Source organism: Alligator mississippiensis, chromosome 14 (genome assembly GCF_030867095.1).
Source record: "Alligator mississippiensis isolate rAllMis1 chromosome 14, rAllMis1, whole genome shotgun sequence".
NCBI classification, from domain to species: Eukaryota; Metazoa; Chordata; order Crocodylia; family Alligatoridae; genus Alligator; species Alligator mississippiensis.
The window spans coordinates 18,003,628-18,020,118 of NC_081837.1; the positions used below are offsets into that span (position 1 = coordinate 18,003,628).

Here is a 16,491-nt window from a genome sequence, read left to right on the forward strand (position 1 = left end):
CACAAGACACTCTAATGTGCAGTGAACCTACCCCCTTTAAATAGCAACACAAACCACCACCACAGGAACCTCAACAATGAACTGCTGACTCCAAATTAATTAAGAACTGACTGATAATGGTGGGGGATTGCAAGTTTCCAGATCCTGATAGCAGTACGTTTCTGAACAGGAAAGGAGGTCTCCTGTTGCTGTGCGGCTTCTGCAGATCTCCAGGAAAATGCTTTTGTTAGCCTAATATTCATCAGTCACCATTAAACATCCCTATCTGCAGCACAAACTGCTCCCATCAGCCAGCAGTTCTCTCTAGAACCCAGAAATGGCATTACACTGACTGAAGCTGTCCCAAGAGAAGTGCCTGCTGAAGCAGGTCTTCAGTCTCTTTGTCCTCCTTTGCACACAGTCTCTTTTTACTTCTAGATCTAGCTGCAGATCTAGGGATGAACATGCTATACAGAAGTAAAGATCTTCTGTGGATGTGGTTTCCACGGCAAGGAGCATGACATTGGAAGGCTAAGCAATATGTTGAACTCTATACTTCTTAGGACATAGAGTTAGACATTACGTCATCCCTTGGAAAATGCCAGCTCTTAAGTTTCACTTGTTTCTTGACTATGGAAAAATAATAGAGCAATTCGGGTGCAAAAAACTCAGAAAGACCATAACAGGTCAACATGTTTTACACTATGGATTCCCATTTGAAATATCTTGAATTTATCTCATGAATCATACAGGTGCTTGCACACCTAAGTGTGCTAATATTGCACAGGTGCTATGGCACCTTTGAAAGGATTCCTGAGGCTAGTATTGCCTCAGCACCCTGCTTGAGAATAACTGGTCTAACTAGTCGTGCAAGAATCATTTCTCACCCAAAAGAGAAAACACACTAAGCTTTCTCTCACTCCCTTGAAAGCCTCCTTATACAGTTACTGAGGACATTAACATGATGTTACTTTTGACGAGTCCAGTTAGGTACAGCGTGTGAGAGGGGCTAGCGTGGAAATTCCTGTGCACACTTTTGGACAAATTTGCGCTTGCAAACACAGAAGACTGGCTTGTCTCACTGTCCAGGCACCCAAACATTGCGACAGTCACACTCACTAGTCATTTTGGCATTCTCAGTCAAAGAGCCGTATCCTGTCCTGAGCTGAGTTTTTAAGACATGGGTAGACAAGGCCTTGGCTGGGATGATTTAGTTGGGGATGGTCCTACTTTGAGCAGGGGGTTGAACTAAATGATCTCCCAAGTCCCTTCCAACCCCACTTTTTATGATTCTGAGTCATGCCTGAATTCAACTCTATTGCTGCACTAAATGACTTTACAGCATTGAATCCAGATTTACACTGTGCGACATGCTGGCAGGATGCATCACTTAGCCCTTTCACTCAGAGCAGATTAGAGCTGTAACATGGACATAGCGCTTCTCAATCAAGGAGGTATTTCAGAACAGATTAAATTATGTACCCAGCAGCCTGGGCAGGCATGATGAATGGCTGAATTCTCTCACCCACCAGTGAACAAGCTGTCCATTAGAAACAGGTGCTGTAAAAGAGCATTTTATAATGGTGTTAATTGTGGTCGTGCATTGATTACTGGCCACTTAACCAAACTGATATGGCTGAAAAAGGAGGAGAGTATTACCTCTTTGGGGACCATTCCTAGACAACCTGTAAAGACTTAATTAGTTTACCCCCAATAATTCAGCATGTTAGCAGTAGGAAAATGGACTAACATTGGACAAGGCATAAGATTCTTACTGAGTTTGCTTCTTACTTTTCTCCTGGCGCTATCGAGCACAGTCGTGAATCATCAGAAATCCCTGTGCCTCCCTTGATGTCTGGATCTGAGGCTGTCACTTTAAAGGAGTGCTGTTGGTGCCAGGCCAAAAGCTGGAAATTGGGAAAGGTTGTTTCCTGAACCTCTAAGGACCAGTCCAAACCTGATTCTAACTGTTTCCTAAAAAGCATTACTGATTTTCTGGGACTTCCACAGAGTCACTTAGGCATCCAAGTCCACTAAAAATAGGATTCTCCTGTTGTTCTGAAAAAGGCAGCCTTCCTTATCTCTGTGTGCTTCTGACTCACCATTAACGGGGGCTTTCCCAACGTAGATGTTGACCACCAGCCCAGAAGTCTGCCTCTTCCTCTGCCCAACACAACAAACATCTCCCGTCCCTGACAATAACCTAACAAGGTCTCTTTCCAACCCCTGTGACCGGTCATCCTGTGACACTATCCACTCCAAAATATCTTCAGAGGAATGCACTAGGCCAGGGGTCAGCGGTGGACAGCCCACAGGCTGGATTCATAGAGGGAAGCGGCAGCAGCATCACAAGCAGCTGCCAGGTCCTAGCCCTGGTGCAGTTCCCCTGGCACTGCAGCCAGGGAGTGGGGAGCTAGGAAAAGTGGCAGTGGTGCAGGTGCAGCGCCCAGCTGCGTAGCTCGGTAGAGGTGCCGGGAAAGCCCCCATGCCACTAACACCAACTGGCCAATGCTGGGCTGGAATCAGTTCTTCTGGCCCATAGCTTGAAAAAGGTTGCCAGCCCCTGCGCTAGGCTAGAAAGACAAGCAATTCATACCAGGCATTAGGAGCCAACAGAGCCTGATATGAGACCACTTCCTTTTTCAGGTGTTCATAGTAGTACACCTGGTTGTATCAAGGCAACTACTTTGAGGTAACCCCAGCAGAGACAGGAGATATTATTGATGCTAAGGGAGGTTCAGTCTACACCGAGAGGAAAGAAGTGGAAATCAGAAACTGAGAGGACTTGTTTCACTACCTGGACACAGGTGAAGCCGAGAAAAGTGGAGGGTTCTTCAAAGTTGTATGTCTTGTACTGCAGCCTCAGGAAGTCACAATACCTTTTTAATGCTGAGAGCTGCCAAGTTAGGGGAAGACAAGAGCTCACTGAGCCCATCCTGTGCATCTAATCCTCTGCAGGTGTGGAAATGGTCTCATTTTGAATGGAGCAGAGTTGATTTAAAGGTGCCATTTGACCTGCTCTAACAGAAAGGACATGTAGGTTGATGTTCATGTGGAGCAAATCCCATGCAATCAGTAGAGTTTTCTGAACTCTTCTGTTAGCCAAGTAGCCGGCTCCTGCACTCCGCAGAGATTTTCACAAGTGACCAGGCAGCTGGGCAGTTAGTTGCTAAGAGCCCAACAGGTTCATGGCTTCTTGAAGAGGTCGCAAGTTGGGCACCTAAACTGAAACAGTTCAACTCACTAGAGAAAATCTGCTTCTTTTTATTAACAGGGTAAGATCAGGAAATTGTCCCAGTTTCCCTAGTTTGGTGTTTGAATCTGCTAAAGTGAAACCCAAACAGGCTCCTGCTAAACAAAATGTTACTACACCAAGATGAATGTTTCCTATTTCTCTTTGTGCATAAGGTTATTCTGTATGTATAGTGGCGTTTTTTTCCCTGTTATTGTGAGCCACTGCAAGCCTTCTTGGGATTCCTTCTAAATCTAAGGAATAAAGAAATAAACATTGCACTTCTGCATTTTCAGCCAAAGATAAGTTCCTTTCAGTCATTGTTGGTACTGGTTAATCTACATGGGTTTGTGTTGGTTGTTCTAACCGCACAGCATTAAGATCCAGATTAAGCTATTTCATTGTAACAGGGACAGGTATTATCTTGTTTTGTAAATCAAAATGTTTCAATAGGTACAAAAATAGCAGCTGACATCAATGCTTCTGAAATTAAAATTGCACTAGCATTGATACAATATCAGTAATAAATATAAATCTAAAAGACTAAGATAACCTGAAACAAATGAACACAATTCTAAAGCCAAAAGTCAGAATTTGACAAAATGAAACAGAATTTTTCCCCCACTAGGATTTTCTTCAAAATCAATACTATTTAGCACACTATTCCAGGCCATTGAAACAACTTTTTTTTTCTGATGAAAACCTGTGCTTTGATGAAAATATTCTGACCTTTTCTATCTGTTACACAACAGGGGGGTTTAGTTCAGGCAGTGAAGGTTCACAGTGTAAAGTCCAAAGTGCTTTGGTTCAACCTGTAGAGCAGTGCTTCTCAACATTTGCAGAGTTAAGGCAGCGCTTGGAAATTGCCAGTTCTTACCTTTCACTCCTTTCTTGACTGAAAAGCTAAGAACTGGCAATTTCCAAGGGGTGCCTCTGGGTGATCCTTTTCTTTGGGAAAGATATATTTATTTATTTATTTTTTTTGTGACCAAAAGTGTGTGGTCACATTGCTCCATATGCACTAGCTGAATCCACTTCCCTTGTGAATCCTTGTCCCTGCAGGGCTTTTAGAAAATTTTCGCAATACCAGCTACCTACGGACAGATCTTCTATCATAGTCTCTAGTCGTGCATGATGTCTCTGCATGCGCAACTGTCTCTGCACATACTGAAGTGTTCTCCGAGATTTATCTAGATGTTAATCAGTGACTCATATTATTGGATGAATAATCAGAGGACAATACAGCACTGCCTATTTCTGAGGTGAAAAAGTGCAAGCTCTGTCTTCACTTCTTTTCCCCTCAGTAAATTCTGACTAACAAAGACTCTTATTAAATCAAAGGGAGACTGCGAGGAACCCACAGAGCAAAGATGCTGTTTATTATGAATCCACCCAGTGCTCTCGCACGCTAAATGCCTGCATTCCAATTCAAAAGAAGAAACAATCATTTTTAAATAACAAATCTGAACTAGTTTCTGAACATCTGATGTGAGGAAATAAAACCTTGTGCTTGTTCTTCCACTGCTAGGAATTGCTGAAATAAAGAATTTTCATTTGTGAAAACAGTCCACTCATTCTCTTTATCCTTTTTGAGACTTCCTGAAGCAGCAGCTGTTCAATGTGCTTCCCATATTGCTTCTTTCAGTGGAAATTTGCTGCATCCTGGCACTGAAGGTATTTGCAGTACCTAGATATCATTAAGTTTTACCTTCTTTCAGGACAAAACACACAAAGCCAGTGCTCAGTAAAGCCTTGGCCATGGGACTGAGTGTCCTTATGCAGATCTGGAAGACTTCCAGACCTCCTGGTGGCCTCCCTTTCCTTGCCGTTTCTCAATAGACAATGATGTCCTCATGCCCGTGACAGCGGTTTGATCAGCCCATAGTCCATGCACTTCACAAGGCACTCACGAGCTGCGTCAAGAGCATGCTATATTTTGGGGTCATCTTTTTGTTTGCCAACGACTGTCAGGATCTCCAGGAGCTCACTCTCTACCAACTTTTTGGCGAGTTCTTTGTCAGCGCTGATTAGGTTGTAAGCAACAACCAGCCCACGGTGCTGAACATCCACACTGTCCTGCAAGCAGAGCCTCTGCAGGATTTCCAGCCACTGAATTGTCTGAACGGAAGGAAAAAAAAAACTGTGAATGACCAAGTGGAGATTTTGTATATTATGGGAAAATCTCAGTTAAGAGCACAAGGTTGGCCTGCCACTAGGTAAGGTCCTTTTCAGTGGGGAGAAAGTGGTCACTTAAGACAGGAACAATTGATGCTAGCCCGTGAAAATTTCTCTCTGTTCCCATGAAAGCTCATCCCCCATCAAGCTGTTATGCTAGATGGTGTCTTCTGACTGTAGAATAACAAATTCCTTTCCACAGTTTTGTTGGAAAAGACCTGGCACAGTTACCACATATGTGGGGCCTTTAACTGATTCTGGAGCTATGTGACCTAAGGGAGCAGGGTAGGGTTACCAGGCTGCTTAAACAGCTGGCATAACCAGACAGCAGGGAACTACATTTACATTTCAAAGCAGAACCTGTAAGGGGTGAGAGACTGGAATACATGAGAAGAGGCAGAGGCAGACAAGATTCTTTGGGTAAATGTGATATCTTTTATTAGGCCAACTAATAGTTGGAAAATTGTTCTTTGCAAGCTTTTATGTGCAAACACCCTTCTTCAGGCATAGGGAGAGAGCCTGAAGACGGGTGTTTGGGCCTGGACTGGACATAAGACATAAGATGGACTGGACATAAGAAGCATGTTATGATCAAGGCACTCAAGGGGGAGCAGGTGGTGCAAATTCACCTCTAAAAACCCAGGCAAAGATGAAACCTGTGGGATCTCCTCCTTATCATCTAAGATGACCTGCAGATCCCGCGGAGACTTTGAGACATTCTGCCCTCAGGATTATGTAAGAGCTATGCAAGGCTTCCTGTTGTCTCTCTTTGGCTTATTACGTTTCGTTTTAAGTTAGGAGAAGTTGTGTGTGCTGTCACTGTGTCTTACTGGACTGTGTCTTAGCTTGGCAGAATGTTTCTGTTGTCTTTGTTACATACTTGAAATTCCAAATTGCTGTACTCAATTAAACGCTTTCTTCAGAAAACAGACTATTCTTGTTCAAGCATTTATGAATTCAGTGTCACTACCTAAAGTCTAATGTTAAAGTCTGGTAACAGTTTGCTTTTGAATCACTGATAGCTAAATTGAGAAATGGAGATATTAGGCCCATGGAAACAGAGGCTGAGCAAGCAGCCTTCATCAACCTGTCTTGCTTTAGTTCTCTGCCCAGGAAAGCACTTTGATAATGTCCTTTAATTCTTCCTGCTTTTCCAGCCAAGTACTTCTGTACTGTTCTGCCAGTCACCTGAATCCTGACTTTAGCTATCACCAGTGATTCAAAAGCAAACCTTTACCAAACTTAACATTAGGTAGTGGCACTGAATTCATGAATATTTGAACAAGAATAAATCCAGGTTGCTATGGAGTTGTGTGCTCACACCATTCAGTCTTTGGGAATCAGATTTCACTCCTTACCACTTGAGTCATTTTATAGCAGAGTTTCTTCTGTGCTGCTGTCAGCATGGCCAAAGCTCCCGCAGCTGCTTTCTGGACCGTCTCATCATCCTCACTACACAGTAATACAATCAGCTTGAGTCTGTCATTTCCATGAGCCACAAACCGCTCTTGAACCTGAACAAGAGGGAGTGAAAAGATGGGTAAGCTGAATGAATGGCAAAGCTGATGGGATTTATACTGAAATCATAGCTTCACAAGCCTTCAAATTAAGCAGTTGCACTAGAAATAGCATTCAGACAAGTTACAGGAATTGCCACACTAGATCAGACTTGTGAACCAGGTGATTTGGTATCTTGAATGAAACCGTGGTCAACACTAGAAGCTTCAAAGACAAGTAAAATAAAACCCAATAGGGAGAGGATGTGGATAAGCTACATCCAATCACAGTCTCCCAATAGTTTCAGGTTGTTTTAAACCACAAAAGATAGCATTTACATTATTTCCAAAACATGCCACCTGAAGAAGAATGTCCTGCATTCAAAAGCTTGTCTAACACTATCCCAACTATGCAATTGCTTCAATAAAAGATATCACCCCAAGGAATCCTTTCCTCAAAATATTTTAAGGCACTGAGTTGACTGGGTTAAACCTATTGCAACTCGGTTGCATGACTGCTGCCCTTCATTTAAGATCACTGCAATATGGCATTCAGGGCCTTTATGCAATCAGACATTTGAAAACACAGATCTCCGCCCCCAAAAAAACCAAAACAAAACAAAAAACCCCAAAAAGGAACACGTGAGAGATGGTTTTGCTGGTCACTGGTTTCTGTATCAGAAGCAGCAGAAAAACCAGAGAAGCCCTAGTAGAGTTGAAGCTATCCTCAACATTCCCAAACCTATGACTAGAAAACAGATGAGGGGATTCTTAGGTGCAACGGGTTATTGTAGACAGTGGATCCTGGGTTTTGCAAAACCCTTGCAAGCATTTACTCATGATACCACCCCAGAACCCCTCCCTTGGACTCCTGAAGCCAAACAAGCGTTTGTGGCCCTTAAGAAAGCCCTCACTGTTGCTTCCGCTCTTGGACTCCCTAATTATAAGAAACCCTTTACTTTGTTTTGTCATGAATGGGAAGAAATCGCTTTAGGAGTACTCACTCAGCTGCATGGTGAAAAGCATTGCCCAATTGTGTATTACAGCTCTGCCCTTGATCCCGTGGCTGTGGGACTTCCTCCTTGCCTCCATTCACTTGCAGCTGCTGCCTTGTTGGTTGAAAAGGCAAATTCTCTAGTTTTGAGACACTCTTTAACCGTTGCAGTTCCACATGCTGTGATGGCCCTTCTCCTCAAGGGCAAAACTCAGCACATTTCCAATTCCTGTCTTACTAAATAGAGGAAACTTTTACTGTCAGCTGCAAATGTAACCTTAAATCGCTGTTCAATTCTAAATTCTGCGTCACTTCTGCCAATCGCCTCTGATGGTGAGCCTCATAATTACCTGTCTGTCACAACTCAGTTGTTAACCCCTCGAACTAACCTGAAAGACATTCCTATCCCAAACTCTGACCTTGTTTTGTTTGTTGATAGTTCCTGTCTTAGAAATGATGCAGGCAAAATAGTTGCAAGATATGCAGTATGCACTCAGTATGCCGTTTTGGAAGCCTATTCTTCACCCCAAGCTCGTTCTGCTCAAGTTGCTGAACTCATTGCTTTAACACGTGCTTGCATTCTTGCAAAACATCAAACCACAACCATTTATACTGACTCTAAGTATGCTTTTGGTGTTGTTCATGATTTTGGACAAACCTGGAAACAAAGAGGGTTCCTCACTTCATCAGGGACCCAAATCAGTCATGGTTGTTATGTAAAAGCACTCTTAGAAGCTGTTCAACTGCCTTCTGCTATTGCTATTGTTAAATATAAAGCTCATGAGAAACCCGTTGATGATGTCACACGAGGAAATGATCGGGCAGACCGTTCTGCCAGAAACGCGGCCCTTTCTGGCCCACAGGCTCCTAACTCTGGTCTTGTTTGTTTTTCAGCAGATCAGTCTCCTTTGGCTAGCCTTTCAAGTCTGGCCCTTCTTCAAAAACAGGCCCCAAAAAAGGAGATAGCTGGCTGGCTGCGTGCAGGATGTTCACTGCACCCCGACTCTCTCTGGCACTCTCCGGACAGCCGCCTGGTGGCACCTATAGAGCTTTTGCCATATCTTGCTCATTTAACCCACTCTGTGGCCCATAAGAGCAAAGGGGGGATGATTGCTACAGTACAAAGAAATTGGTTTGCCCCAAATTTTCCTTCCAAGGCACAACAGTACTGTAGCTCCTGTCCCATCTGTTTAGCTCACAACATTGGGCAATGGGTAAAAACGACACCCACAGCCCATCCCCCTCCATGGGGACCGTTTGTAAATCTGCAAATTGATTTTGTGCAGCTACTTAAGTGCTGTTCTTATGAGTACATTCTTGTTATTATTGATGTGTTCTCTGGATGGGTGGAAGCCTACCCATGCGTACATGCTGATTCCATCAGTGGAGTGGAGAAATTGCTCAAAGAATTCATCCCTAGATTTGGATTGCTCCTCACAATAGATAGCGACCGCGGCACCCATTTCACAGGGCAGATAGTAAAAAACATCTGCCAAGCACTCAACATACAGCAACACCTACACTGCAGTTATCATCCACAATCAAGTGGTACTTTAGAACATAAAAACTCTGATTTGAAAACGCGCAATTCGAAGATTTGTGCTGAAACAGGCCTCAAATGGCCTGATGCCCTGCCCATTGCTCTTATGCACATTAGGAACACTGTTAACAGAAAACATGGCCTAACCCCTTATGAGATACTCATGGCACGAACCGTGAGGATGCCAGCCACACCACCTGTTGCCCCTCACCAAACAGACCTACAATTAACTGATGAAACTGTACTAAATTATTGCAAGGCATTAATGAAGTATGCCAGGTCAGTTCATTCACAGGTCCAAGAAGCCTTACCTCAACCACCGGATGTTCCCTGTCACAACCTCGAACCAGGAGATTAAGTCTATGTAAAGGTCCATCAACGGAAAAACGCACTTCAACCAAGATGGAAGGGACCTTTCCAGGTACTTCTGACAACTAATACTGCTGTTTGTTGCCAAGGTCACCAAACGTGGACTCATGCCTCGCACTGCAAGAAGGTATCACCTCCATTGGACCCCAAAGCAGCTGAATTCCAACCCAGGTTGGGACCTTTCCCTGAGGCCAAGGACAAAGACCCTCAGGACCTCACTCAGGCAAGTGAGGAGCATCAGGGTGCAAGTGCTAGTAACCTCTCCCCTGCACCCAACACCTCAGCCCAGCTGGATTCATCAGTTGAAGAACAAAGATATCATCTCCAGCCTTGAAGAAAGTGAATGCTCCCACTCGGAAGATCACCACCTCGATCAAGACCAAGAGCCGACGTTCTCAGTCCTTTAGGTAACCTGAGCCCGGAGGACGAAGAAAGACTTTGGCTGCCATCCTGGGTTTGGCTGGTAGTGTTCTTTCTCTTACTGGTGCTGGTTATGTTTGTTGTTGAAATTCTTTGTCCCTCCTGTATCTAAAAATGGCACTGATATCCTGATACATCACACTTGGGTATCTTAGTATCACACAAGTGGGGTGGGAGAAAAATTTGTACTCGCAGATCTCCCTTAATAAAAGTAACTGCTGGATATGCTCTCACAGCCCAGCACACCTACACCAAGGAGTCCCAATGATCTGAAGGGGAAAAACAAAATGGTTCCAGTCTGCCATATTGTCTGTGAGTGAGTCATGTAGCCAGGTCATGACCTTGCTGTTACAGACTGGTTTAAACTAGTTTTTTTTATCCAGTAACAAGTTGAAGACATGTGCAGACTTGTCTGCATCGTGCCTAATGTTGATTGGTTTATACTGTTGCTATGCTTATGACATCACATTTTCTATGTTACCCCCTCACTGCCTATGTTCAGAGTCAGATTTCATGGCAAAATTCTGAATTCGTGTATGACGCTGACCAGGAACGCATTCTTTATTAAACTAAGTCTTTAAAGTTCGATTGGCCCGTTTGTCTGAGCCTCCGCCCAACGAACCCGGGGACGAAGTTTTCCCCCCCAGTTTTCTGGTGTCAGCAGTGGGATTGAATCAGAACACCGGGTTGGCAGCTTGAACAGTCTGGGGACACAACTGACACCCGTGGCACCAAATCTCAGAGGTAAGAGATCCTAATTAAAAAATCTCACTTAACGGGTCTCAATGTTCCCTAGCCTGGACAAGTAATGTCTTCTCGGTGGTAAGCGCTCCCTACGTTACTTTTATAAGTATAAGAATTAGTTTATTTTATCTGACTGACTGAAAGCTATAACCTTTATTTGAATACTTTATTTGAAACTGACTGACTTGGGATCCCTGACAGGTAGACTGTTCTGATTTTGTCTGGGGACGCCTAGACTTTTCTCTGTTTATCCCTTTGCTACTGGTCTCTAACAGTCTGTCCTGATAACTCTGATTTATATTTGAGAGATTGTCTTGTGTCCTTCCCTTGTGTCTGGTTCATGGGCAGCTGCCCCAAGTTGGCCGCTTGCGAGCCAATCTTGAAAGCAAGGGCTCGTGTTCCAGTTTGTGCATCCTTTTGTGTCTCTGGCACCGGGCATCGCTCTGACGAACCCGTTTCCCCTTCCTTTTGTGTCTCAGGTAAATCTCTCCTTGTTTTGTTATATTATCCTAGCAATGGGTCAAGGATCCTCTTGTCCAAACCCAAAAACACCTTTGGGGTATATGTGTAAGGAATATGGAACTAAATTGGGTCCAAAGAAGCAAAAGCACTTAGTTAAATTGGCACATGCTTGGAATGGTTATACCTATGAAAACCCTGGGTTACAGTTTCCTGATAAAGGAATCTTTGATCCCAATAAATTAAATTACCTGAGGGGATTCTTAGAGATACCCAAGCCAAAGCAGATGAAATATTGGTACCTATGGGATAATGAAGCTTCGAAAAGAAAAGAAAAATCTATTGAGACTAGTCTCAGAGACTCTAATGATAAATTAAAAAGGCAATTGGCTACATTAATGGAGGAAAATTTGGCACAGCCTCCTATAAAAGAGAAAAACCCTAGCGTTCCACCAGCTCCAAATTGCCCTCCAACATATAAAAACCTTTACCCTAGTATTCCGGCGCCCAACTTTACCCGCACCCAAGAAGATACAGAAGACCTACTAGATTCCTGGGTACCTTGTCCTGTTCCTCCTCCTCCTGCCCAAATAGTCAACCCTGCTCCTCCTGCTGCTGCAGCTAGCTGTTCACCTACAGAGCCGCCAGCAAGCCTGCTTTCTCCCCCAGCTTCCATTAATTTAGACTCCGATGATGATGACCTACCTAGTATGCGAGAAGTCAAGAAAAATCTAAAGTCTGAATTAAGACCCTTATACGAGGTGAAGAATATCCAAAGAGGTTCAAATGGGCAGACTGTAATAACCCTATATGCCCAAGAGGGAGGAAGATTGATTGTGACCACCTTCGGAGACCCGCAGTATTTTAAGTCAACTGTTCTCTGCCCATTGCGACAATACCCGCCTCAAATACCAGGAGGCCAACGGACTGTAGTTCATGTCCCTTGGACTGCTAGCGATATCACTACCTTTTGTAATACCTTTCCAAAACTCAGAGAAAGCCCTTCTGATTTTAGAGATAAGTAGCAGCAGGTCTTTAGTATTTACAGTCCCACTGTGTCTGATGTAAACTGGCTCTTAAACAGTCTGTTAAAACCAGAACAAAAACGACTCCTAATTGCAGAAACTAGGAATATTCCGGATGGCACCCCTTGGCCACAAAATGATTACAATTATGAAGAAAATCAAGGACTGCAAAATTTGCAAAATGCTAGAGCTACTTTGCTAAACGCCATTACCAGAGTAGCTCAGACTCATGTAGATTGGACAAAAGTAGAAATTGGCAAACAAAATCCTGACGAGCATCCAGCCGATTTTCAAACTCGACTTTGTGTAGCAATCCAAAGACATACCGGCATTGATCCTGCTGCAGACAACATGCGAACCAGAAAATTGTACGTGGAGACTGGCTGGGTGTTTGTTACACCCTGACCATTTGTGGCGCTCCCCGGACAGCTGCCTGGTTGCCCCAACAGTCCTTCTTCCCTATCTTGCTCGTATACACCATGACATAGCACGCGTGAGCAAAGGGAGAATGATAAAAACTGTTCAGTTTGATTGGTTTGCTCCAACTTTTTCATCTGTAGCTCAACAATACTGTTATACCTGCCCTATTTGTCAAGCCCATAATGTGAGAAAACCTGTAAAAACAAAATAAAGCAGCACATCCCCCACCTTAGAGGCTGTTTGTAAATTTACAAATAGATTTTATTCAAATGCAGCAATGTTGTTCTTCTGAATATGTTCTTGTTATTGTATGTATGTTCTCTGGATGGGTAGAAGCCTACCCATGTGCAAAAGCTGATACCATCACTGTAAGCAAAAAGTCGCTCAGAGACTTTATTCCAAGGTTTGGTATTCCTTTATCCATAAACTCCGATAGAGGAACTCATTTTACTGGGCAGATAATGAAAGAAGTCTGCAAAGTCCTGCAAATCCAGCAGAACTTTCATTGCCCGTACCATCCACAGGCCTCGGGCCAAGCGGAACGCCAAAATGGCATTTTAAAAAATAAACTAGCCAAAATTTGTGCTGAAACTCACTTAAAATGGCCAGATGCACTTCCCATACCCCTTATGAGTATAAAATCTACTGTCAATCAAAAGACCAGACTTAGCACACATAAAATCCTAATGGGAAGACCCATGAGGCTCCCTGCATCACCACCTGTTGCCTCCCACTTTTATAATATACGTTTACTTGACGATATTATTCTAGACTACTGTACGGCACTAATGAAGTGTGTTAAGGCTTTTCTTTCACAGGTACAAACAACTCTCCCCAAGGAACCATATGAGCCATGCCATTCCATCCTGCCTGCTGACTGGGTTCATGTAAAAGTCCATCAACAGAAGTCATCGCTGAAACCCTGCTAGAAAGGCCCATTCCAGGGACTCCTGAAAACCAACACTGTAAAAAATGTCAAGGACTCCAACCGTGGATCCATGCTTCACACACTAAAAAAACATCAGCCCCATTAGACATAGAGTCTCCTCCATATCAACCTTGTAATCAGCCTCCGCAGACTGGTAGTGAGCCTAGCGCCTGCCAACAGGAGAGCTCAAGACCAGTACTGGTGCCAAGCGCCTACTGGCGAAAAGGATTTGCCACTACAAAGCAAAGAGGATTGACCACTACAGAATAAAAAAAATGTACCCCAACGACACCACTATGCCCTTCGGGAAAGGAAAAAGGCCTCTACCTAGTTCCTGGTTCCCAAGGTGAGGTTGGTTAGTCGTAACCTAGATACTTCTCAGTCTTTCCTGTTAAATCATCTTATATAAACGTAAAGACTCAGCAGCTAAAAAAAACTTTGTAAATCAGACTAGACTTCAAAACAGGTCAAAACGATCACTCCCACACTGGCATGCTCACCAAAATGCTTTTCTTCAACTGTCTTATCAATATGCAAAGAATTTAAATGTTTCTAAATGTTAAGTATGTTCCCACTTGCCTCCTAGTACAATGACAGGGGTGCCCATAATTGCTTTATCCCATAATTAGACAACTTTTGTGATATGTATGTTAAAATAGTGAAAAAGTAAAAAGAAAAAAAAAATTAGACGTTAAAAGGCTCCTGGCTATAATGAAGCTTCGAAAAGAAAAGAAAAATCTATTGAGACTAGTCTCAGAGACTCTAATGATAAATTAAAAAGGCAATTGGCTACATTAATGGAGGAAAATTTGGCACAGCCTCCTACAAAAGAGAGAAACCCTAGCGTTCCACCAGCTCCAAATTGCCCTCCAACATATAAAAACCTTTACCCTAGTATTCCGGCGCCCAACTTTACCCGCACCCAAGAAGATACAGAAGACCTAAATATCTAATATGTTGGGCCAAAAAGGCCCAAAAGGGGAGAATGTGGAAATAAGTTTAACCAGGCCTCTTACTTGACTAAGAAGAGAGGGAAAGAGAAGAAAAAAAGATGCTGATGCTGATGCCATGTATTTTAAAATGTTCTAAGATAAGGAAAAACCTTCATGCCTTGTTTTGTCTGTGTGCAGATGTTAACCTCCTCCTTTCCGCCAAACTAGAAGCTGATAACTGTTCCCAAAACATAGTGTTCTTTTAAATAAGTAAACTGCTTACGTGTGACAAACAAATGATCAACATCTTTCTGTTTCTCTAAAGGTTGCTTTGTCTGAACCCTGCATCTTTTCTCGCTGTCTAAAGTATAAATACGCTTGTAAATTTGTAGAGGTCAGAGTTCCTTTGAGAACTCTCCCTGTGATCACTTGTATAGTTTTAAATAAACCTAGATGGCTCTGCCAATTCTAACACAGCCACAACACGAAGTTTGATTTCTTCCACAGCACCCAACAGCATTACATGCCTGGGCACCCATCAGCCCTTCCTCTCCCCACACACAATGTGCCAGGACTCTGTTCCCCACTTCCACACCCCTGGGATTTTACCCTGCCTGGCCACGCTTGGCCTCAGCCTGTTCCCTCCCCTGCCTCATGGCCCTGCCGGCCTCTGCCCCATGCAAACTCACCAGGAGCTGCTCCTCCTTTATCCATGCACTGTGGAGACAAAAAATATTTGTAGGCTTAGAGAGTGACGGCGCTGTCCCAGAAAACACCCCTTCTCCAAGGCGAGACATGCACAGAAGCAGGGATGGGCCCTGGGCTTGTGCCCGACCCCTGTGCTGCACAAGGGAACAGTCAGCTCCCTGCCCAGCCCCACTCCTACCGGGAGAGGAGGACTGCCACATCCTGCTCCTGTTGTGCCAGCTGGACCCTCAGTGCCGTCTGCTCAAGCTGCAAAAAACAAAATGGTTAGAGCGTTCTCATGCCATGACGGCCTGTCTGTCCGTACACGTTGCCATCTGGTTAGCCCATCTGTCCCTCTGGCCCTGCCTTTGCCCCCTATCCCCGAGCCCAGCCCCAGCCTTGTCCCTCTGGTCCACCCCTCCATGCAGCCATCAGCCAGCCCACTTGGGCTCCCTCACAGTCCTCACACTGGCTGGCTCCTGCTCACCTGCTTTCTGCAAAGCCCGGGATGGGGTTTTCCTTCCTGGGGAAGAAAAGAGCAGCTGGAGCAATGGCCTCCTTGGATCAGTGAACTCCTCATGTCCAAATGGTGCAAGGTAGGGCAGGGTTGGTGCAACCCTTGCCATTGCCAGGGCAGGTGACCCCCATTGCCAGGCAGGGCTCACAGCCTGGGGATTACAGGGTTGGGTTGTTACCACTTCTCTCAGGTGAGTCCCAATGCCCCGCTCAAGGTCCCAGGTCCCATCAATCGGATTTGGGAAGAACTGTTCCTGGGATCAGGGAATGAGCCCATGACCCCCTCCCTTATTCCTGGAGGGCCCATGGAGTTGGCAGGAGAGGTACACTCTCCCCCAGCGTCTCGTGTGCTGCATGGGGCTGGGAGGGGCATGAGGCACCTGGTTGCAGAGCCATGAACCTCATAGCCAACTATCCCACTCCCTGGGCAGGAGAAAGACTCACTGTAGCAGCAGGTAGTAGACACATCTGGCCCCTTGAATTCCTGCCTGAATTTGCCCCCAGCACTGCTCCTGGACCATCAGCTGGACCCAATCTGGTGCCAAGGTGCAGGGTGTTCAGCCCCACTGGGATGC

The 16,491-nt window shown here is 44.5% G+C and overlaps 1 long non-coding RNA gene across 2 annotated transcripts; it reads right to left on the reverse strand.

Moving 5' to 3' along the window:
• Positions 1–4,569: 4,569 nt before the first annotated feature.
• LOC132244813 (uncharacterized) lies at positions 4,570–16,046 on the reverse strand. Of its 2 annotated transcripts, XR_009456588.1 has the most exons (6): positions 15,888–16,046; positions 15,600–15,667; positions 15,403–15,430; positions 7,887–8,113; positions 6,745–6,900; positions 4,570–5,329 (listed from the first exon to the last, which is right to left on the reverse strand). It is a non-coding gene; the product is annotated as an uncharacterized LOC132244813 (long non-coding RNA). The 2 variants fall into 2 exon arrangements; XR_009456587.1 differs by lacking the exons at positions 7,887–8,113; positions 15,403–15,430; positions 15,600–15,667; positions 15,888–16,046 and having other exon boundaries at positions 6,745–7,222.
• Positions 16,047–16,491: the final 445 nt, after the last annotated feature.